Source organism: Hyla sarda, chromosome 1, assembly GCF_029499605.1.
Source record: "Hyla sarda isolate aHylSar1 chromosome 1, aHylSar1.hap1, whole genome shotgun sequence".
Lineage (NCBI taxonomy): Eukaryota > Metazoa > Chordata > Amphibia > Anura > Hylidae > Hyla > Hyla sarda.
The window spans coordinates 258,069,223-258,090,857 of NC_079189.1; the positions used below are offsets into that span (position 1 = coordinate 258,069,223).

The following is a 21,635-nucleotide window of genomic DNA, read 5'->3' on the forward strand; positions in this document are numbered from 1 at the left end:
TGCACCCGGGATTCCCAGCCAGTCTACAATGCTGGTACTTACCGGGCCCTAAGCTGGGTAGCAGACTGCGATCTGATGAGAGCAGGCGCGTTCAGCTTAGGATGGCCGTTGACAGCTTCACACTTTGTATACTGTGGATTTAAGCATCAATAAATAATTTTCGAAATCGGAGCAGAAACAGAGCAAAATGTCAACGGCAGCCGGGATTCCCAGGCAGTCTCCCATGCTGGTACTTACCAGGCCCGAAGCTGGGTAGCAGTCTGCGATCTGACGAGAACAGGCGCATTCAGCTTAGGATGGCCGTAGACATCTTCACACCCTGTATACTGTGAATTTAAGCATCAATAAATCCTTTTCGGAATCGGAGCGGAAGGCGGCAACAGAACAAAATGTCAACGACACCTGGGATTCCCAGCCAGTCTCCCATGCTGGTACTTACCGGGCCCTAAGCTGTGTAGCAGTCTGCGATCTGACGAGAGCAGGCTCGTTCAGCTTAGGATGGCCGTTGACAGCTTCTCGCCCTTTATACTGTGCATTTAAGCATCAATAAATCCTTTTCGGAATCGGAACAGAAGGCGGCAACAGAGCAAAATGTCAACGGCAGCCGGGATTCCCAGCCAGTGTCTCATGCCGGTACTTACCGGGCCCTAAGATCTGTACCAGTCTGCGATCTGACGAGAGCAGGCGCGTTAAGCTTAGGATGGTCGTCGACAGCTTCACACCTTGTATACTGTGGATTTAAGCATCAATAAATTATTTTCGGAATCGGAGCGGAAGGCGGCAACAGAGCAAAATGTCAACAACACCTGGGATTCCCAGCCAGTCTCCCATGCTGGTACTTACCGGGCCCTAAGCTGGGTAGCAGTCTGCGATCTGACAAGAGCAGGCGCCTTCAGCTTAGGATGGCCGTTGACAGCTTCACATTTTGTATACTGTGGATTTAAGCATCAATAAATAATTTTCGGAATCGGAGCAGAAACTGAGCAAAATGTCAACTGCACCCGGGATTCCCAGCCAGTCTCCCATGCTGGTACTTACCAGTCCCGAAGCTGGGAAGCAGTCTGCGATCTGACGAGAACAGGCGCATTCAGCTTAGGATGGCCGTAGACATCTTCACACCCTGTATACTGTGGATTTAAGCATCAATAAATCCTTTTCGGAATCGGAGCGTAAGGCGGCAACAGAGCAAAATGTCAACGGCAGCCGGGATTCCCAGCCAGTGTCCCATGCCGGTACTTACCGGGCCCTAAGATCTGTACCAGTCTGCGATCTGACGAGAGCAGGCGCGTTCAGCTTAGGATGGCCGTTTACAGCTTCTCGCCCTTTATACTGTGCATTTAAGCATCAATAAATCCTTTTCGGAATCGGAACGGAAGGCGGCAACAGAGCAAAATGTCAACGGCAGCCGGGATTCCCAGCCAGTGTCTCATGCCGGTACTTACCGGGCCCTAAGATCTGTACCAGTCTGCGATCTGACGAGAGCAGGCGCGTTAAGCTTAGGATGGCCGTCGACAGCTTCACACCTTGTATACTGTTGATTTAAGCATCAATAAATTATTTTCGGAATCGGAGCGGAGGGCAGCAATAGAGCAAAATGTCAACGGCACCTGGGATTCTCAGCCAGTCTCCCATGCCAGTACTTACCGGGCCCTAAGCTGGGTAGCAATCTGCGATCTGACGAGAGCAGGCGCGTTCAGCTTAGGATGGCCATTGACAGCTTCATGCTTTTTATACTGTGCATTTAAGCATCAATAAATCCTTTTCGGAATCGGAGAGGAAGGCGGCAACAGAGCAAAATGTCAATAGTTCCTTGGATTGCCAGCCAGTCTCCCATGCCCGTACTTGCCGGGCAGCAGTCTGCAATCTGACAAGAACAGGCACATTCAGCTTAGGATAGACAAAGACGGCTTCACACCCTGTATACTGTGGATTTAAGCATCAATAAATCCTTTTCGGAATCGAAGCGGAAGGCGGCTACAGAGCAAAATGTCAACAACACCTGGGATTCCCAGCCAGTCTCCCATGCTGGTACTTACCGGGCCCTAAGCTGGGTAGCAGTCTACAATCTGACGAGAGCAGGCGCTTTCAGCTTAGGATGGCCGTTGACAGCTTCACACTTTGTATACTGTGGATTTAAGCATCAATAAATAATTTTCGAAATCGGAGCAAAATGTCAACGGCAGCCGGGATTCCCAGCCAGACTCCCATGCCGGTACTTACCAGGCCCAAAGCTGGGTAGCAGTCTGCGATCTGACGAGAACAGGCGCATTCAGCTTAGGATGGCCGTAGACACCTTCACACCCTGTATACTGTGGATTTAAGCATCAATAAATCCTTTTCGGCATCGGAGCGGATGGCGGCAACAGAACAAAATGTCAACGACACCTGGGATTCCCAGCCAGTCTCCCATGCTGGTACTTACCTGGCCCTAAGCTGGGTAGCAGTCTGCGATCTGACGAAAGCAGGCGCGTTCAGCTTAGGATGGCCGTTTACAGCTTCTCGCCCTTTATACTGTGCATTTAAGCATCAATAAATCCTTTTCGGAATCGGAGAGGAAGGCGGCAACAGAGCAAAATGTCAATAGCACCTTGGATTGCCAGCCAGTCTCCCGTGCCCGTACTTGCCGGGCAGCAGTCTGCGATCTGACAAGAACAGGCACATTCAGCTTAGGATAGCCGTAGATGGCTTCACACCCTGTATACTGTGGATTTAAGCATCAATAAATCCTTTTCGGAATCGGAGCGGAGGGCGGCTACAGAGCAAAATGTCAACAACACCTGGGATTCCCAGCCAGTCTCCCATGCTGGTACTTACCGGGGCCTAAGCTAGGTAGCAGTCTGCGATTTTACGAGAGCAGGCACGTTCAGCTTAGGATGGCCGTTGACATCTTTACGCCTTGTATATTGTGGATTTAAGCATCAATAAATATTTTTATTAATCGGAGAAGAAGGCGGCAACAGAGCAAAATGTCAACGACACCTGGGATTCCCAGCCAGTCTCCCATGCTGGTACTTACCGGGCCCTAAACTGGGTAGCAGTCTGCAATCTGACGAGAGCAGGCGCGTTCAGCTTATTAAGGCCGTTGACAGCTTCTCGCCCTTTATACTGTGCACTTAAGCATCAATAAATCCTTTTCGGAATTGGAAACGGAAGGCGGCAACAGAGCAAAATGTCAACGGCAGCCGGGATTCCCAGCCAGTGTCCCATGCCGGTACTTACCGGGCCCTAAGATCTGTACCTGTCTGCGATCTGACAAGAGCAGGCGCGTTAAGCTTAGGATGGCCGTCGACAGCTTCACACTTTGTATACTGTGGATTTAAGCATCAATAAATTCTTTTCGGAATCGGAGCGGAAGGCAGCAATAGAGCAAAATGTCAACGGCACCTGGGATTCCAAGCCAGTCTCCCCTGCCAGTACTTACCGTGCCCTAAGCTGGGTAGCAGTCTGCGATCTGACGAGAGCAGGCGCGTTCAGCTTAGGATGGCCGTTGACAGCTTCATGCTTTTTATACTGTGCATTTAAGCATCAGTAAATCCTTTTCGGAATCGGAGAGGAAGGCGGCAACAGAGCAAAATGTCAACTGCACCCGGGATTCCCAGCCAGTCTCCCATGCCGGTACTTACTGGGCCCTAAGCTGGGTAGCAGTCTGCGATCTGACGAGAGCAGGCGCGTTAAGCTTAGGATGGCCGTCGACAGCTTCACACCTTGTATACTGTGGATTTAAGCATCAATAAATTCTTTTCGGAATCGGAGCGGAAGGCAGCAATAGAGCAAAATGTCAACGGCACCCGGGATTCCCAGCCAGTCTCCCATGCCAGTACTTACTGGGCCCTAATCTGGGTAGCAGTCTGCGATCTGACGAGAGCAGGCGCGTTGAGATTAGGATGGCCATTGACAGCTTCATGCTTTTTATACTGTGCATTTAAGCATCAATAAATCCTTTTCGGAATCGGAGAGGAAGGCGGCAACAGAGCAAAATGTCAATAGCACCTTGGATTGCCAGCCAGTCTCCCGTGCCCGTACTTGCCGGGCAGCAGTCTGCGATCTGACAAGAACAGGCACATTCAGCTTAGGATAGCCGTAGATGGCTTCACACCCTGTATACTGTGGATTTAAGCATCAATAAATCCTTTTCGGAATCGGAGCGGAAGGCGGCTACAGAGCAAAATGTCAACAACACCTGGGATTCCCAGCCAGTCTCCCATGCTGGTACTTACCGGGCCCTAAGCTAGGTAGCAGTCTGCGATCTGACGAGAGCAGGCACGATCAGCTTAGGATGGCCGTTGACAGCTTCACGCCCTTTATACTGTGCGTTTAAGCATCAATAAATCATTTTCCGAATCGGAGCGGAAGGCGGCAACAGAGCAAAATGTCAACTGCACCCAGGATTCCCAGCCAGTCTCCCATGCCGGTACTTACTGGGCCCTAAGCTGGGTAGCAGTCTGCGATCTGACGAGAGCAGGCGCGTTCAGCTTAGGATGGCCGTTGACATCTTTACGCCTTGTATATTGTGGATTTAAGCATCAATAAATATTTTTATTAATCGGAGAAGAAGGCGGCAACAGAGCAAAATGTCAATGGCACCTTGGATTGCCAGCCAGTCTCCCATGCCGGTATCTGCCGGGCAGCAGTCTGCGATCTGAGGACAGCAGGCACGTTCAGGCTTAGGATGGCCGTTGACAGCTTCACACCCTGTATATTGTGGATTTAAGCATCAATAGATCCTTTTCCGAATTGGATCGGAAGGCGGCAACAGATTAAAATGTCAACTTCACCCGGGATTCCCAGCCAGTCTCCCATGCTGGTACTTACCAGGCCCTAAGCTGGGTAGCAGTCTGCGATCTGACGAGAGCAGGCGCGTTCAGCTTAGGATGGCCATTGACAGCTTCATGCTTTTTATACTGTGCATTTAAGCATCAATAAATCATTTTCGGAATCAGAACGGAAGGCGGCAACAGAGCAAAATGTCAACTGCACTCGGGATTCCCAGCCAGTCACCCATGCCGGTACTTACTGGGCCCTAAGCTGGGTAGCAGTCTGCGATCTGATGAGAGCAGGCGCGTTCAGCTTAGGATGGCCGTTGACATCTTCACGCCTTGTAAATTGTGGATTTAAGCATCAATAAATATTTTTATTAATCGGAGAGGAAGGCGGCAACAGAGCAAAATGTCAATGGCACCTTGGATTGCCAGCCAGTCTCCCATGCCGTTAACTGCCGGGCAGCAGTCTGCGACCTGAGGAGAGCAGGCACGTTCAGGCTTAGGATGGCCGTTGACAGCTTCACACCCTGTATATTGTGGATTTAAGCATCAATAAATCCTTTTCCGAATCGGAGCGGAAGGCGGCAACAGATTAAAATGTCAACTGCACCCGAGATTCCCAGCCAGTCTCCCATGCTGGTACTTACCAGGCCCTAAGCTGGGTAGCACTCTGCGATCTGACGAGAGCAGGCGCGTTCAGCTTAGGATGGCCGTTGACAGCTTCACATTTTGTATACTGTGGATTTAAGCATCAATAAATAATTTTCGGAATCGGAGCAGAAACTGAGCAAAATGTTAACTGCACCCGGGATTCCCAGCCAGTCTCCCATGCTGGTACTTACCAGTCCCGAAGCTGGGAAGCAGTCTGCGATCTGACGAGAACAGGCGCATTCAGCTTAGGATGGCCGTAGACATCTTCACACCCTGTATACTGTGGATTTAAGCATCAATAAATCCTTTTCGGAATCGGAGCGTAAGGCGGCAACAGAGCAAAATGTCAACGGCAGCCGGGATTCCCAGCCAGTGTCCCATGCCGGTACTTACCGGGCCCTAAGATCTGTACCAGTCTGCGATCTGACGAGAGCAGGCGCGTTCAGCTTAGGATGGCCGTTTACAGCTTCTCGCCCTTTATACTGTGCATTTAAGCATCAATAAATCCTTTTCGGAATCGGAACGGAAGGCGGCAACAGAGCAAAATGTCAACGGCAGCCGGGATTCCCAGCCAGTGTCTCATGCCGGTACTTACCGGGCCCTAAGATCTGTACCAGTCTGCGATCTGACGAGAGCAGGCGCGTTAAGCTTAGGATGGCCGTCGACAGCTTCACACCTTGTATACTGTTGATTTAAGCATCAATAAATTATTTTCGGAATCGGAGCGGAGGGCAGCAATAGAGCAAAATGTCAACGGCACCTGGGATTCCCAGCCAGTCTCCCATGCCAGTACTTACCGGGCCCTAAGCTGGGTAGCAATCTGCGATCTGACGAGAGCAGGCGCGTTCAGCTTAGGATGGCCATTGACAGCTTCATGCTTTTTATACTGTGCATTTAAGCATCAATAAATCCTTTTCGGAATCGGAGAGGAAGGCGGCAACAGAGCAAAATGTCAATAGTTCCTTGGATTGCCAGCCAGTCTCCCATGCCCGTACTTGCCGGGCAGCAGTCTGCAATCTGACAAGAACAGGCACATTCAGCTTAGGATAGACAAAGACGGCTTCACACCCTGTATACTGTGGATTTAAGCATCAATAAATCCTTTTCGGAATCGAAGCGGAAGGCGGCTACAGAGCAAAATGTCAACAACACCTGGGATTCCCAGCCAGTCTCCCATGCTGGTACTTACCGGGCCCTAAGCTGGGTAGCAGTCTACAATCTGACGAGAGCAGGCGCTTTCAGCTTAGGATGGCCGTTGACAGCTTCACACTTTGTATACTGTGGATTTAAGCATCAATAAATAATTTTCGAAATCGGAGCAAAATGTCAACGGCAGCCGGGATTCCCAGCCAGACTCCCATGCCGGTACTTACCAGGCCCAAAGCTGGGTAGCAGTCTGCGATCTGACGAGAACAGGCGCATTCAGCTTAGGATGGCCGTAGACACCTTCACACCCTGTATACTGTGGATTTAAGCATCAATAAATCCTTTTCGGAATCGGAGCGGATGGCGGCAACAGAACAAAATGTCAACGACACCTGGGATTCCCAGCCAGTCTCCCATGCTGGTACTTACCTGGCCCTAAGCTGGGTAGCAGTCTGCGATCTGACGAAAGCAGGCGCGTTCAGCTTAGGATGGCCGTTTACAGCTTCTCGCCCTTTATACTGTGCATTTAAGCATCAATAAATCCTTTTCGGAATCGGAGAGGAAGGCGGCAACAGAGCAAAATGTCAATAGCACCTTGGATTGCCAGCCAGTCTCCCGTGCCCGTACTTGCCGGGCAGCAGTCTGCGATCTGACAAGAACAGGCACATTCAGCTTAGGATAGCCGTAGATGGCTTCACACCCTGTATACTGTGGATTTAAGCATCAATAAATCCTTTTCGGAATCGGAGCGGAGGGCGGCTACAGAGCAAAATGTCAACAACACCTGGGATTCCCAGCCAGTCTCCCATGCTGGTACTTACCGGGCCCTAAGCTAGGTAGCAGTCTGCGATTTTACGAGAGCAGGCACGTTCAGCTTAGGATGGCCGTTGACATCTTTACGCCTTGTATATTGTGGATTTAAGCATCAATAAATATTTTTATTAATCGGAGAAGAAGGCGGCAACAGAGCAAAATGTCAACGACACCTGGGATTCCCAGCCAGTCTCCCATGCTGGTACTTACCGGGCCCTAAACTGGGTAGCAGTCTGCAATCTGACGAGAGCAGGCGCGTTCAGCTTATTAAGGCCGTTGACAGCTTCTCGCCCTTTATACTGTGCACTTAAGCATCAATAAATCCTTTTCGGAATTGGAAACGGAAGGCGGCAACAGAGCAAAATGTCAACGGCAGCCGGGATTCCCAGCCAGTGTCCCATGCCGGTACTTACCGGGCCCTAAGATCTGTACCTGTCTGCGATCTGACAAGAGCAGGCGCGTTAAGCTTAGGATGGCCGTCGACAGCTTCACACTTTGTATACTGTGGATTTAAGCATCAATAAATTCTTTTCGGAATCGGAGCGGAAGGCAGCAATAGAGCAAAATGTCAACGGCACCTGGGATTCCAAGCCAGTCTCCCCTGCCAGTACTTACCGGGCCCTAAGCTGGGTAGCAGTCTGCGATCTGACGAGAGCAGGCGCGTTCAGCTTAGGATGGCCGTTGACAGCTTCATGCTTTTTATACTGTGCATTTAAGCATCAGTAAATCCTTTTCGGAATCGGAGAGGAAGGCGGCAACAGAGCAAAATGTCAACTGCACCCGGGATTCCCAGCCAGTCTCCCATGCCGGTACTTACTGGGCCCTAAGCTGGGTAGCAGTCTGCGATCTGACGAGAGCAGGCGCGTTAAGCTTAGGATGGCCGTCGACAGCTTCACACCTTGTATACTGTGGATTTAAGCATCAATAAATTCTTTTCGGAATCGGAGCGGAAGGCAGCAATAGAGCAAAATGTCAACGGCACCCGGGATTCCCAGCCAGTCTCCCATGCCAGTACTTACTGGGCCCTAATCTGGGTAGCAGTCTGCGATCTGACGAGAGCAGGCGCGTTGAGATTAGGATGGCCATTGACAGCTTCATGCTTTTTATACTGTGCATTTAAGCATCAATAAATCCTTTTCGGAATCGGAGAGGAAGGCGGCAACAGAGCAAAATGTCAATAGCACCTTGGATTGCCAGCCAGTCTCCCGTGCCCGTACTTGCCGGGCAGCAGTCTGCGATCTGACAAGAACAGGCACATTCAGCTTAGGATAGCCGTAGATGGCTTCACACCCTGTATACTGTGGATTTAAGCATCAATAAATCCTTTTCGGAATCGGAGCGGAAGGCGGCTACAGAGCAAAATGTCAACAACACCTGGGATTCCCAGCCAGTCTCCCATGCTGGTACTTACCGGGCCCTAAGCTAGGTAGCAGTCTGCGATCTGACGAGAGCAGGCACGATCAGCTTAGGATGGCCGTTGACAGCTTCACGCCCTTTATACTGTGCGTTTAAGCATCAATAAATCATTTTCCGAATCGGAGCGGAAGGCGGCAACAGAGCAAAATGTCAACTGCACCCAGGATTCCCAGCCAGTCTCCCATGCCGGTACTTACTGGGCCCTAAGCTGGGTAGCAGTCTGCGATCTGACGAGAGCAGGCGCGTTCAGCTTAGGATGGCCGTTGACATCTTTACGCCTTGTATATTGTGGATTTAAGCATCAATAAATATTTTTATTAATCGGAGAAGAAGGCGGCAACAGAGCAAAATGTCAATGGCACCTTGGATTGCCAGCCAGTCTCCCATGCCGGTATCTGCCGGGCAGCAGTCTGCGATCTGAGGACAGCAGGCACGTTCAGGCTTAGGATGGCCGTTGACAGCTTCACACCCTGTATATTGTGGATTTAAGCATCAATAGATCCTTTTCCGAATTGGATCGGAAGGCGGCAACAGATTAAAATGTCAACTTCACCCGGGATTCCCAGCCAGTCTCCCATGCTGGTACTTACCAGGCCCTAAGCTGGGTAGCAGTCTGCGATCTGACGAGAGCAGGCGCGTTCAGCTTAGGATGGCCATTGACAGCTTCATGCTTTTTATACTGTGCATTTAAGCATCAATAAATCATTTTCGGAATCAGAACGGAAGGCGGCAACAGAGCAAAATGTCAACTGCACTCGGGATTCCCAGCCAGTCACCCATGCCGGTACTTACTGGGCCCTAAGCTGGGTAGCAGTCTGCGATCTGATGAGAGCAGGCGCGTTCAGCTTAGGATGGCCGTTGACATCTTCACGCCTTGTAAATTGTGGATTTAAGCATCAATAAATATTTTTATTAATCGGAGAGGAAGGCGGCAACAGAGCAAAATGTCAATGGCACCTTGGATTGCCAGCCAGTCTCCCATGCCGTTAACTGCCGGGCAGCAGTCTGCGACCTGAGGAGAGCAGGCACGTTCAGGCTTAGGATGGCCGTTGACAGCTTCACACCCTGTATATTGTGAATTTAAGCATCAATAAATCCTTTTCCGAATCGGAGCGGAAGGCGGCAACAGATTAAAATGTCAACTGCACCCGGGATTCCCAGCCAGTCTCCCATGCTGGTACTTACCAGGCCCTAAGCTGGGTAGCAGTCTGCGATCTGACGAGAGCAGGCGCGTTCAGCTTAGGATGGCCGTTGACAGCTTCACACTTTGTATACTGTGGATTTAAGCATCAATAAATAATTTTCGGAATCGGAGCAGAAACAGAGCAAAATGTCAACTGCACCCGGGATTCCCAGTCAGTCTCCCATGCTGGTACTTACCAGGTCCGAAGCTGGGTAGCAGTCTGCGATCTGATGAGAACAGGCGCATTCAGCTTAGGATGGCCAAAGACATCTTCATGCCCTGTATACTGTGGATTTAAGCATCAATAAATCCTTTTCGGAATCGGAACGGAAGGCGGCAACAGAGCAAAATGTCAACGGCAGCCGGGATTCCCAGCCAGTGTCCCATGCCGGTACTTACCGGGCCCTAAGATCTGTACCAGTCTGCGATCTGACGAGAGCAGGCGCGTTAAGCTTAGGATGGCCGTCGACAGCTTCACACCTTGTATACTGTGGATTTAAGCATCAATAAATTCTTTTCGGAATCGGATCGGAAGGCAGCAATAGAGCAAAATGTCAACGGCACCTGGGAATCCCAGCCAGTCTCCCATGCCAGTACTTACCGGGCCCTAAGCTGGGTAGCAGTCTGCAATCTGACGAGAGCAGGCGCGTTCAGCTTACGATGGCCATTGACAGCTTCATGCTTTTTATACTGTGCATTTAAGCATCAATAAATCCTTTTCGGAATCGGAGAGGAAGGCGGCAACAGAGCAAAATGTCAATAGCACCTTGGATTGCCAGCCAGTCTCCCGTGCCCGTACTTGCCGGGCAGCAGTCTGCGATCTGACAAGAACAGGCACATTCAGCTTAGGATAGCCGTAGACGGCTTCACACCCTGTATATTGTGGATTTAAGCATCAATAAATACTTTTCCGAATCGGAGCGGAAGGTGGCAACAGATTAAAATGTCAACTGCACCCGGGATTCCCAGCCAGTCTACAATGCTGGTACTTACCGGGCCCTAAGCTGGGTAGCAGACTGCGATCTGATGAGAGCAGGCGCGTTCAGCTTAGGATGGCCGTTGACAGCTTCACACTTTGTATACTGTGGATTTAAGCATCAATAAATAATTTTCGAAATCGGAGCAGAAACAGAGCAAGATGTCAACGGCAGCCGGGATTCCCAGGCAGTCTCCCATGCTGGTACTTACCAGGCCCGAAGCTGGGTAGCAGTCTGCGATCTGACGAGAACAGGCGCATTCAGCTTAGGATGGCCGTAGACAACTTCACACCCTGTATACTGTGAATTTAAGCATCAATAAATCCTTTTCGGAATCGGAGCGGAAGGCGGCAACAGAACAAAATGTCAACGACACCTGGGATTCCCAGCCAGTCTCCCATGCTGGTACTTACCGGGCCCTAAGCTGTGTAGCAGTCTGCGATCTGACGAGAGCAGGCTCGTTCAGCTTAGGATGGCCGTTGACAGCTTCTCGCCCTTTATACTGTGCATTTAAGCATCAATAAATCCTTTTCGGAATCGGAACAGAAGGCGGCAACAGAGAAAAATGTCAACGGCAGCCGGGATTCCCATCCAGTGTCTCATGCCGGTACTTACCGGGCCTTAAGATCTGTACCAGTCTGCGATCTGACGAGAGCAGGCGCGTTAAGCTTAGGATGGCCGTCGACAGCTTCACACCTTGTATACTGTGGATTTAAGCATCAATAAATTATTTTCGGAATCAGAGCGGAAGGCGGCAACAGAGCAAAATGTCAACAACACCTGGGATTCCCAGCCAGTCTCCCATGCTGGTACTTACCGGGCCCTAAGCTGGGTAGCAGTCTGCGATCTGACAAGAGCAGGCGCCTTCAGCTTAGGATGGCCGTTGACAGCTTCACATTTTGTATACTGTGGATTTAAGCATCAATAAATAATTTTCGGAATCGGAGCAGAAACTGAGCAAAATGTCAACTGCACCCGGGATTCCCAGCCAGTCTCCCATGCTGGTACTTACCAGTCCCGAAGCTGGGAAGCAGTCTGCGATCTGACGAGAACAGGCGCATTCAGCTTAGGATGGCCGTAGACATCTTCACACCCTGTATACTGTGGATTTAAGCATCAATAAATCCTTTTCGGAATCGGAGCGTAAGGCGGCAACAGAGCAAAATGTCAACGGCAGCCGGGATTCCCAGCCAGTGTCCCATGCCGGTACTTACCGGGCCCTAAGATCTGTACCAGTCTGCGATCTGACGAGAGCAGGCGCGTTCAGCTTAGGATGGCCGTTTACAGCTTCTCGCCCTTTATACTGTGCATTTAAGCATCAATAAATCCTTTTCGGAATCGGAACGGAAGGCGGCAACAGAGCAAAATGTCAACGGCAGCCGGGATTCCCAGCCAGTGTCTCATGCCGGTACTTACCGGGCCCTAAGATCTGTACCAGTCTGCGATCTGACGAGAGCAGGCGCGTTAAGCTTAGGATGGCCGTCGACAGCTTCACACCTTGTATACTGTTGATTTAAGCATCAATAAATTATTTTCGGAATCGGAGCGGAGGGCAGCAATAGAGCAAAATGTCAACGGCACCTGGGATTCCCAGCCAGTCTCCCATGCCAGTACTTACCGGGCCCTAAGCTGGGTAGCAATCTGCGATCTGACGAGAGCAGGCGCGTTCAGCTTAGGATGGCCATTGACAGCTTCATGCTTTTTATACTGTGCATTTAAGCATCAATAAATCCTTTTCGGAATCGGAGAGGAAGGCGGCAACAGAGCAAAATGTCAATAGTTCCTTGGATTGCCAGCCAGTCTCCCATGCCCGTACTTGCCGGGCAGCAGTCTGCAATCTGACAAGAACAGGCACATTCAGCTTAGGATAGACAAAGACGGCTTCACACCCTGTATACTGTGGATTTAAGCATCAATAAATCCTTTTCGGAATCGAAGCGGAAGGCGGCTACAGAGCAAAATGTCAACAACACCTGGGATTCCCAGCCAGTCTCCCATGCTGGTACTTACCGGGCCCTAAGCTGGGTAGCAGTCTACAATCTGACGAGAGCAGGCGCTTTCAGCTTAGGATGGCCGTAGACACCTTCACACCCTGTATACTGTGGATTTAAGCATCAATAAATCCTTTTCAGAATCGAAGCGGATGGCGGCAACAGAACAAAATGTCAACGACACCTGGGATTCCCAGCCAGTCTCCCATGCTGGTACTTACCTGGCCCTAAGCTGGGTAGCAGTCTGCGATCTGACGAAAGCAGGCGCGTTCAGCTTAGGATGGCCGTTTACAGCTTCTCGCCCTTTATACTGTGCATTTAAGCATCAATAAATCCTTTTCGGAATCGGAACGGAAGGAGGCAACAGAGCAAAATGTCAACGGCAGCCGGGATCCCCAGCCAGTGTCTCATGCCGGTACTTACCGGGCCCTAAGATCTGTACCAGTCTGCGATCTGACGAGAGCAGGCGCGTTAAGCTTAGGATGGCCGTCGACAGCTTCACACCTTGTATACTGTGGATTTAAGCATCAATAAATTCTTTTCGGAATCGGAGCGGAAGGCAGCAATAGAGCAAAATGTCAACGGCACCCGGGATTCCCAGCCAGTCTCCCATGCCAGTACTTACTGGGCCCTAATCTGGGTAGCAGTCTGCGATCTGACGAGAGCAGGCGCGTTCAGATTAGGATGGCCATTGACAGCTTCATGCTTTTTATACTGTGCATTTAAGCATCAATAAATCCTTTTCGGAATCGGAGAGGAAGGCGGCAACAGAGCAAAATGTCAATAGCACCTTGGATTGCCAGCCAGTCTCCCGTGCCCGTACTTGCCGGGCAGCAGTCTGCGATCTGACAAGAACAGGCACATTCAGCTTAGGATAGCCGTAGATGGCTTCACACCCTGTATACTGTGGATTTAAGCATCAATAAATCCTTTTCGGAATCGGAGCGGAGGGCGGCTACAGAGCAAAATGTCAACAACACCTGGGATTCCCATCCAGTGTCTCATGCCGGTACTTACCGGGCCTTAAGATCTGTACCAGTCTGCGATCTGACGAGAGCAGGCGCGTTAAGCTTAGGATGGCCGTCGACAGCTTCACACCTTGTATACTGTGGATTTAAGCATCAATAAATTATTTTCGGAATCAGAGCGGAAGGCGGCAACAGAGCAAAATGTCAACAACACCTGGGATTCCCAGCCAGTCTCCCATGCTGGTACTTACCGGGCCCTAAGCTGGGTAGCAGTCTGCGATCTGACAAGAGCAGGCGCCTTCAGCTTAGGATGGCCGTTGACAGCTTCACATTTTGTATACTGTGGATTTAAGCATCAATAAATAATTTTCGGAATCGGAGCAGAAACTGAGCAAAATGTCAACTGCACCCGGGATTCCCAGCCAGTCTCCCATGCTGGTACTTACCAGTCCCGAAGCTGGGAAGCAGTCTGCGATCTGACGAGAACAGGCACATTCAGCTTAGGATGGCCGTAGACATCTTCACACCCTGTATACTGTGGATTTAAGCATCAATAAATCCTTTTCGGAATCGGAGCGTAAGGCGGCAACAGAGCAAAATGTCAACGGCAGCCGGGATTCCCAGCCAGTGTCCCATGCCGGTACTTACCGGGCCCTAAGATCTGTACCAGTCTGCGATCTGACGAGAGCAGGCGCGTTCAGCTTAGGATGGCCGTTTACAGCTTCTCGCCCTTTATACTGTGCATTTAAGCATCAATAAATCCTTTTCGGAATCGGAACGGAAGGCGGCAACAGAGCAAAATGTCAACGGCAGCCGGGATTCCCAGCCAGTGTCTCATGCCGGTACTTACCGGGCCCTAAGATCTGTACCAGTCTGCGATCTGACGAGAGCAGGCGCGTTAAGCTTAGGATGGCCGTCGACAGCTTCACACCTTGTATACTGTTGATTTAAGCATCAATAAATTATTTTCGGAATCGGAGCGGAGGGCAGCAATAGAGCAAAATGTCAACGGCACCTGGGATTCCCAGCCAGTCTCCCATGCCAGTACTTACCGGGCCCTAAGCTGGGTAGCAATCTGCGATCTGACGAGAGCAGGCGCGTTCAGCTTAGGATGGCCATTGACAGCTTCATGCTTTTTATACTGTGCATTTAAGCATCAATAAATCCTTTTCGGAATCGGAGAGGAAGGCGGCAACAGAGCAAAATGTCAATAGTTCCTTGGATTGCCAGCCAGTCTCCCATGCCCGTACTTGCCGGGCAGCAGTCTGCAATCTGACAAGAACAGGCACATTCAGCTTAGGATAGACAAAGACGGCTTCACACCCTGTATACTGTGGATTTAAGCATCAATAAATCCTTTTCGGAATCGAAGCGGAAGGCGGCTACAGAGCAAAATGTCAACAACACCTGGGATTCCCAGCCAGTCTCCCATGCTGGTACTTACCGGGCCCTAAGCTGGGTAGCAGTCTACAATCTGACGAGAGCAGGCGCTTTCAGCTTAGGATGGCCGTAGACACCTTCACACCCTGTATACTGTGGATTTAAGCATCAATAAATCCTTTTCAGAATCGAAGCGGATGGCGGCAACAGAACAAAATGTCAACGACACCTGGGATTCCCAGCCAGTCTCCCATGCTGGTACTTACCTGGCCCTAAGCTGGGTAGCAGTCTGCGATCTGACGAAAGCAGGCGCGTTCAGCTTAGGATGGCCGTTTACAGCTTCTCGCCCTTTATACTGTGCATTTAAGCATCAATAAATCCTTTTCGGAATCGGAACGGAAGGAGGCAACAGAGCAAAATGTCAACGGCAGCCGGGATCCCCAGCCAGTGTCTCATGCCGGTACTTACCGGGCCCTAAGATCTGTACCAGTCTGCGATCTGACGAGAGCAGGCGCGTTAAGCTTAGGATGGCCGTCGACAGCTTCACACCTTGTATACTGTGGATTTAAGCATCAATAAATTCTTTTCGGAATCGGAGCGGAAGGCAGCAATAGAGCAAAATGTCAACGGCACCCGGGATTCCCAGCCAGTCTCCCATGCCAGTACTTACTGGGCCCTAATCTGGGTAGCAGTCTGCGATCTGACGAGAGCAGGCGCGTTCAGATTAGGATGGCCATTGACAGCTTCATGCTTTTTATACTGTGCATTTAAGCATCAATAAATCCTTTTCGGAATCGGAGAGGAAGGCGGCAACAGAGCAAAATGTCAATAGCACCTTGGATTGCCAGCCAGTCTCCCGTGCCCGTACTTGCCGGGCAGCAGTCTGCGATCTGACAAGAACAGGCACATTCAGCTTAGGATAGCCGTAGATGGCTTCACACCCTGTATACTGTGGATTTAAGCATCAATAAATCCTTTTCGGAATCGGAGCGGAGGGCGGCTACAGAGCAAAATGTCAACAACACCTGGGATTCCCAGCCAGTCTCCCATGCTGGTACTTACCGGGCCCTAAGCTAGGTAGCAGTGTGCGATTTTACGAGAGCAGGCACGTTCAGCTTAGGATGGCCGTTGACAGCTTCACGCCCTTTATACTGTGCATTTAAGCATCAATAAATCATTTTCCGAATCGGAGCGGAAGGCGGCAACAGAGCAAAATGTCAACTGCACCCAGGATTCCCAGCCAGTCTCCCATGCCGCTACTTACTGGGCCCTAAGCTGGGTAGCAGTCTGCGATCTGACGAGAGCAGGCGCGTTCAGCTTAGGATGGCCGTTGACATCTTTATGCCTTGTATATTGTGGATTTAAGCATCAATAAATATTTTTATTAATCGGAGAAGAAGGCGGCAACAGAGCAAAATGTCAATGGCACCTTGGATTGCCAGCCAGTCTCCCATGCCGGTATCTGCCGGGCAGCAGTCTGCGATCTGAGGACAGCAGGCACGTTCAGACTTAGGATGGCCGTTGACAGCTTCACACCCTGTATATTGTGGATTTAAGCATCAATAGATCCTTTTCCGAATTGGATCGGAAAGAGAGCAGGCGCGTTCAGCTTAGGATGGCCATTGACAGCTTCATGCTTTTTATACTGTGCATTTAAGCATCAATAAATCCTTTTCAGAATCGGAACGGAAGGCGGCAACAGAGCAAAATGTCAACTGCACTCGGGATTCCCAGCCAGTCACCCATGCCGGTACTTACTGGGCCCTAAGCTGGGTAGCAGTCTGCGACCTGAGGAGAGCAGGCACGTTCAGGCTTAGGATGGCCGTTGACAGCTTCACACTTTGTATACTGTGGATTTAAGCATCAATAAATAATTTTCGGAATCGGAGCAGAAACAGAGCAAAATGTCAACTGCACCCGGGTTTCCCAGCCAGTCTCCCATGCTGGTACTTACCAGGCCCTAAGCTGGGTAGCAGTCTGCGATCTGACGAGGGCAGGCGCGTTCAGCTTAGGATGGCCGTTGACGGCTTCACACTTTGTATACTGTGGATTTAAGCATCAATAAATAATTTTCGGAATCGGAGCAGAAACAGAGCAAAATGTCAACTGCACCCGGGATTCCCAGTCAGTCTCCCATGCTGGTACTTACCAGGTCCGAAGCTGGGTAGCAGTCTGCGATTTGATGAGAACAGGCGCATTCAGCTTAGGATGGCCATAGACATCTTCATGCCCTGTATACTGTGGATTTAAGCATCAATAAATCCTTTTCGGAATCGGAACGGAAGGCGGCAACAGAGCAAAATGTCAACGGCAGCCGGGATTCCCAGCCAGTGTCCCATGCCGGTACTTACCGGGCCCTAAGATCTGTACCAGTCTGCGATCTGACGAGAGCAGGCGCGTTAAGCTTAGGATGGCCGTCGACAGCTTCACACCTTGTATACTGTGGATTTAAGCATCAATAAATTCTTTTCGGAATCGGAGCGGAAGGCAGCAATAGAGCAAAATGTCAACGGCACCTGGGAATCCCAGCCAGTCTCCCATGCCAGTACTTACCGGGCCCTAAGCTGGGTAGCAGTCTGCGATCTGACGAGAGCAGGCGCGTTCAGCTTACGATGGCCATTGACAGCTTCATGCTTTTTATACTGTGCATTTAAGCATCAATAAATCCTTTTCGGAATCGGAGAGGAAGGCGGCAACAGAGCAAAATGTCAATAGCACCTTGGATTGCCAGCCAGTCTCCCGTGCCCGTACTTGCCGGGCAGCAGTCTGCGATCTGACAAGAACAGGCACATTCAGCTTAGGATAGCCGTAGACGGCTTCACACCCTGTATACTGTGGATTTAAGCATCAATAAATCCTTTTCGGAATCGAAGCGTAAGGCGGCTACAGAGCAAAATGTCAACAACACCTGGGATTCCCAGCCAGTCTCCCATGCTGGTACTTACCAGGCCCTAAGATTGGTAGCAGTCTGCGATCTGACGAGAGCAGGCGCGTTCAGCTTAGAATGGCCGTTGACAGCTTCACACTTTGTATACTGTGGATTTAAGCATCAATAAATAATTTTCGGAATCGGAGAGGAAGGCGGCAACAGAGCAAAATGTCAATGGCACCTTGGATTGCCAGCCAGTCTCCCATGCCGATAACTGCCGGGCAGCAGTCTGCGATATGAGGAGAGCAGGCATGTTCAGGCTTAGGATGGCCGTTGACAGCTTCACACCCTGTATATTGTGGATTTAAGCATCAATAAATCCTTTTCCGAATCGGAGCGGAAGGTGGCAACAGATTAAAATGTCAACTGCACCCGGGATTCCCAGCCAGTCTACAATGCTGGTACTTACCGGGCCCTAAGCTGGGTAGCAGACTGCGATCTGATGAGAGCAGGCGCGTTCAGCTTAGGATGGCCGTTGACAGCTTCACACTTTGTATACTGTGGATTTAAGCATCAATAAATAATTTTCGGAATCGGAGCAGAAACAGAGCAAAATGTCAACGGCAGCCGGGATTCCCAGGCAGTCTCCCATGCTGGTACTTACCAGGCCCGAAGCTGGGTAGCAGTCTGCGATCTGACGAGAACAGGCGCATTCAGCTTAGGATGGCCGTAGACATCTTCACACCCTGTATACTGTGAATTTAAGCATCAATAAATCCTTTTCGGAATCGGAGCGTAAGGCGGCAACAGAGCAAAATGTCAACGGCAGCCGGGATTCCCAGCCAGTGTCCCATGCCGGTACTTACCGGGCCCTAAGATCTGTACCAGTCTGCGATCTGACGAGAGCAGGCGCGTTCAGCTTAGGATGGCCGTTTACAGCTTCTCGCCCTTTATACTGTGCATTTAAGCATCAATAAATCCTTTTCGGAATCGGAACGGAAGGCGGCAACAGAGCAAAATGTCAACGGCAGCCGGGATTCCCAGCCAGTGTCTCATGCCGGTACTTACCGGGCCCTAAGATCTGTACCAGTCTGCGATCTGACGAGAGCAGGCGCGTTAAGCTTAGGATGGCCGTCGACAGCTTCACACCTTGTATACTGTGGATTTAAGCATCAATAAATTCTTTTCGGAATCGGAGCGGAAGGCAGCAATAGAGCAAAATGTCAACGGCACCCGGGATTCCCAGCCAGTCTCCGATGCCAGTACTTACTGGGCCCTAAGCTGGATAGCAGTCTGCGATCTGACGAGAGCAGGCGCGTTCAGATTAGGATGGCCATTGACAGCTTCATGCTTTTTATACTGTGCATTTAAGCATCAATAAATCCTTTTCGAAATCGGAGAGGAAGGCGGCAACAGAGCAAAATGTCAATAGCACCTTGGATTGCCAGCCAGTCTCCCATGCCCGTACTTGCCGGGCAGCAGTCTGCGATCTGACAAGAACAGGCACATTGAGCTTAGGATAGCCGTAGACGGCTTCACACCCTGTATACTGTGGATTTAAGCATCAATAAATCCTTTTCGGATTCGGAGCGGAAGGCGGCTACAGAGCAAAATGTCAACAACACCTGGGATTCCCAGCCAGTTTCCCATGCTGGTACTTTCCAGGCCCTAAGCTAGGTAGCAGTCTGCGATCTGACGAGAGCAGGCACGTTTAGCTTAGGATGGCCGTTGACAGCTTCACGCCCTTTATACTGTGCGTTTAAGCATCAATAAATCATTTTCCGAATCGGAGCGGAAGGCGGCAACAGAGCAAAATGTCAACTGCACCCGGGATTCCCAGCCAGTCTCCCATGCCGGTACTTACTGGGTCCTAAGATGGGTAGCAGTCTGCGATCTGACGAGAGCAGGCGCGTACAGCTTAGGATGGCCGTTTACATCTTTACGCCTTGTATATTGTGGATTTAAGCATCAATAAATATTTTTATTAATCGGAGAAGAAGGCGGCAACAGAGCAAAATGTCAATGGCACCTTGGATTGCCAGCCAGTCTCCCATGCCGGTATCTGCCGGGTAGCAGTCTGCGATCTGAAGACAGCAGGCACGTTCAGTCTTAGGATGGCCGTTGACAGCTTCACACCCTGTATATTGTGGATTTAAGCATCAATAGATCCTTTTCCGAATTGGATCGGAAGGCGGCAACAGATTAAAATGTCAACTGCACCCGGGATTCCCAGCCAGTCTCCCATGCTGGTACTTACCAGGCCCTAAGCTGGGTAGCAGTCTGCGATCTGACGAGAGCAGGCGCGTTCAGCTTAGGATGGCCGTTGACAGCTTCACACTTTGCACACTTTGTATACTGTGCATTTAAGCATCAATAAATCCTTTTCGGAATCGGAACGGAAGGCGGCAACAGAGCAAAATGTCAACGACAGCCGGGATTCCCAGCCAGTTTCCCATGCCGGTACTTACCGGGCCCTAAGATCTGTACCAGTCTGCGATCTGACGAGAGCAGGCACGTTAAGCTTAGGATGGCCGTCGACAGCTTCACACCTTGCATACTGTGGATTTAAGCATCAATAAATTCTTTTCGGAATCGGAGCGGAGGGCAGCAATAGAGCAAAATGTCAAAGGCACCTGGGATTCCCAGCCAGTCTCCCATGCCAGTACTTACCAAGCCCTAAGCTGGGTAGCAGTCTGCGATCTGACAAGAGCAGGCGCGTTCAGCTTAGGATGGCCATTGACAGCTTCATGCTTTTTATACTGTGCATTTAAGCATCAATAAATCCTTTTCGGAATCGGAGAGGAAGGCGGCAACAGAGCAAAATGTCAATAGTTCCTTGGATTGCCAGCCAGTCTCCCATGCCCGTACTTGCCGGGCAGCAGTCTGCAATCTGACAAGAACAGGCACATTCAGCTTAGGATAGACAAAGACGGCTTCACACCCTGTATACTGTGGATTTAAGCATCAATAAATCCTTTTCGAAATCGAAGCGGAAGGCGGCTACAGAGCAAAATGTCAAAGGCACCTGGGATTCCCAGCCAGTCTCCCATGCCAGTACTTACCAGGCCCTAAGCTGGGTAGCAGTCTGCGATCTGACAAGAGCAGGTGCGTTCAGCTTAGGATGGCCATTGACAGCTTCATGCTTTTTATACTGTGCATTTAAGCATCAATAAATCCTTTTCGGAATCGGAACGGAAGGCGGCAACAGAGCAAAATGTCAATAGCACCTTGGATTGCCAGCCAGTCTCCCATGCCCGTACTTGCCGGGCAGCAGTCTGCGATCTGACAAGAACAGGCACATTCAGCTTAGGATAGCCGTAGACGGCTTCAAACCCTGTATACTGTGGATTTAAGCATCAATAAATCCTTTACGGAATCGGAGCGGAAGGCGGCTACAGAGCAAAATGTCAACAACACCTGGGATTCCCAGCCAGTCTCCCATGCTGGTACTTACCGGGCCCTAAGCTTGGTAGCAGTCTGC

The 21,635-nt window shown here is 50.5% G+C and overlaps 12 pseudogenes; all 12 read right to left on the bottom strand.

Moving 5' to 3' along the window:
* Positions 1-188: 188 nt before the first annotated feature.
* LOC130352166 (5S ribosomal RNA) lies at positions 189-308 on the bottom strand (annotated as a pseudogene).
* An 82-nt stretch (positions 309-390) lies between these two features.
* On the bottom strand, positions 391-510 carry LOC130330024 (5S ribosomal RNA; annotated as a pseudogene).
* A 1,085-nt stretch (positions 511-1,595) lies between these two features.
* On the bottom strand, positions 1,596-1,715 carry LOC130353139 (5S ribosomal RNA; annotated as a pseudogene).
* Positions 1,716-6,159: 4,444 nt separating this feature from the next.
* On the bottom strand, positions 6,160-6,279 carry LOC130349841 (5S ribosomal RNA; annotated as a pseudogene).
* Positions 6,280-9,922: 3,643 nt separating this feature from the next.
* On the bottom strand, positions 9,923-10,042 carry LOC130350359 (5S ribosomal RNA; annotated as a pseudogene).
* A 1,066-nt stretch (positions 10,043-11,108) lies between these two features.
* On the bottom strand, positions 11,109-11,228 carry LOC130352167 (5S ribosomal RNA; annotated as a pseudogene).
* An 82-nt stretch (positions 11,229-11,310) lies between these two features.
* On the bottom strand, positions 11,311-11,430 carry LOC130330035 (5S ribosomal RNA; annotated as a pseudogene).
* A 1,085-nt stretch (positions 11,431-12,515) lies between these two features.
* On the bottom strand, positions 12,516-12,635 carry LOC130349963 (5S ribosomal RNA; annotated as a pseudogene).
* Positions 12,636-14,908: 2,273 nt separating this feature from the next.
* Positions 14,909-15,028, bottom strand: LOC130350081 (5S ribosomal RNA; annotated as a pseudogene).
* Positions 15,029-18,769: 3,741 nt separating this feature from the next.
* Positions 18,770-18,889, bottom strand: LOC130352168 (5S ribosomal RNA; annotated as a pseudogene).
* A 1,473-nt stretch (positions 18,890-20,362) lies between these two features.
* Positions 20,363-20,482, bottom strand: LOC130350367 (5S ribosomal RNA; annotated as a pseudogene).
* A 685-nt stretch (positions 20,483-21,167) lies between these two features.
* Positions 21,168-21,287, bottom strand: LOC130352571 (5S ribosomal RNA; annotated as a pseudogene).
* Between the last annotated feature and the right edge of the window lie 348 nt (positions 21,288-21,635).